This window comes from Macrobrachium nipponense, chromosome 4 (assembly GCF_015104395.2).
Source record: "Macrobrachium nipponense isolate FS-2020 chromosome 4, ASM1510439v2, whole genome shotgun sequence".
Classification (NCBI taxonomy): Eukaryota; Metazoa; Arthropoda; class Malacostraca; order Decapoda; family Palaemonidae; genus Macrobrachium; species Macrobrachium nipponense.
Window position 1 is genome coordinate 862,303 of NC_061100.1, and position 2,578 is coordinate 864,880.

Here is a 2,578-nt window from a genome sequence, read left to right on the forward strand (position 1 = left end):
AAATAGCGTCAGCCGTCCGTTGTGGTCTGAATGGGGATATTGGATTGAAGTTGCAGAAACTAGTAAGGGAGTTTGAGTGTTTACTGTGAGGGAGAGTTGAGAATAAATGTGAACAAGAGGACTGTTGTGAGGGTAAGTAAACCTGAGGATAAAAAAAAATGAATGATAATACGGATGGTAGATTAATGGAATTATGAAGTTGTTTTAGTGCCAAACTTTTGTGAAAATAAACTTTGGATGTTAAGCAAAGCAAAAAAATGTGAAGCTGTGGAGCTGAATTGTTTGTATACGTTGTAAATGATCACAAGGGGACTGAATTGGTGAGAAATTTCCGTATTTATAGGGATGCAAAATAGCAGCAATTATCTTTCCTTTTATGTTTTCATTTGAATTTACTTCAAGTTGTAGAATCATAATTTTTACGCGTCTAACAGGCACTTGCTCCCTTGGTGTTAATTACTCTTGACTCTGAGGTACCAAGTATTTCATTTTAATCTTTATGTAATGAGTTCAGTTACCAGTTAATTTTTATAAGCTTTGAACTGCTAAATAGAAAACGTTTAGGAATGACCCGCCATTCCCCAAAAAGGAATGATTCAGTAAATATTCAACATAGCATCGTACTAGAGTTTCCAAATAAATAATTTTAAAACAGACTCATCGGTGGGAATTTGAAGATGGGTTCCCCTCCTCCTTCATTACTAAGTGCTGTTGGTAAAGATACCGAAAACTCGTCATTTAAGTAATGGGACGTTTTTTGAAAATTTGTTCAAAGATGAGAAAAAACAAGTTAAGAAGGTTTTATTATTGGAATTGTTGGAATTGAAGAGTTGTCTGAGATTATTTTTCATTGTTAAGAGTTGCGCACTGTTATTGTTTTATCAGCAGATGGACCAGAGGAACATTATGTAAAATATTTCAGTAATCAGATAGTAAAACTAGCGAGATAAAATGCGTTTTGGCCGGAAATATCTCTTTTATAAGATGAAAGGAATTGAACAATGATAAATGTCTGGGTCACATGGCATAGAAATTTGACTTCGTTCTTTTTTCGTTCCTTTTCCGTCCATTTTTTGGTCAAGAGAAATGTCCAATCGGAAAGTAATTTATGGTATTTTTTTCTACTGTCGTTCCGCCCTGCACAGCAATTTAATTACTGCATACTGCTGCCTTTTTTTCTCTCGACTTTGCTCACTAAAGTTTTTGATTGAATTACAGTTTTTGAGTATTTTATTGATTTAATTTTTATGGGGATGTTTTTGGTAGATCTTATTCCATGACATATTAATGACGTTTTAGACATTATTTGGATTCTTCATATAAGAGTGTATGACCTTCTGAAACGGTTCAATTTCTAAAGATTTATATATATATATATATATATATATATATATATATATATATATATATATATATATATATATCTGTGTGTGTGTATGTGTGTGTAATATACATATATGTATCTATGTGTAAGTACGTGTATATATATATATATATATATATATATCCATATGTATATATATATATATATATATTATACAAATATATATATTATTGCAAAAATACACTAGTACTTTTGCATGGGAAATTTTAAGTAATAATGTGATTATGAATGCCATTAAGAGACACACTTCAGAGTATCTCTTGATAAGAAATTAATCGCCGACTTCCTATTGAATCAAACATATTGCCGAGAACTAAATGATCCATGAATTTCAGATATAGTAAAGAATGTATAACAGAACATATAATGATGCCCAACTTTCATTCTAGGTCAACAATCAGACGATGGATGAGATTTGATCAATTTGGGAACAGAGGCGATCGAGATGTCCCCAGGGTGCAAAGAGGAGAAGGCTAAAAGCCCTTCCCTCCTCGATGACCTTTTCCCCCATAATTTGAATCCTGGAGCTTCTGTTCCCCTCGTTGGATTCCTCCCTCGCTGCGTTCCTTTCCCCTCTGCTGCTTAGCGAATGCATTCCTTCCTCAGTCTCTCTCGTGAGGTAGTGGATTCCAAGTTTCTGATTAACTTTTTTTTTTTTTTTTTTGTCAGTTACAGATTTTGCTCGTGCTCTCACGTCAAGAGAATGTAAAGGCATTGCCTATCTCCAGCTCATTATAATTCGATTAATATGGAAATAAAATTTATGTAGAATACTGCCAAGAAATAGGCTCATGGTTGTCGCGGCCCGTTTGAAAAGGCTTGGGTTCTTTCCTCTGATTTACATCCTGATTTAAACTCTCTCTCTCTCTCTCTCTCTCTCTCTCTCTCTCTCTCTCTCTCTCTCTCTCTCTCTCTCTCTCTCTGTGTGTGTGTGTGTGTGTGTGTGTGTGTGTGTGCTGAACAGCCAGCAACATGATTATTGAATATAGTAGGGAACGAGAATTTGTTACTTAACTCCAAACCCAGAGTAATGAAGCATTCTTGTGTAGGCAATTATGAAGCTGTAAAGTTTGCTTCGCTTCACTCATCCTGAAGATTTTAACGACATTTCATTATAAAATACTAAGCAGTGTAGAAGGGAACTAAAAAAATCTGGTATAATTGCAATTAAATCTCTGCAAAATAAATTACTTT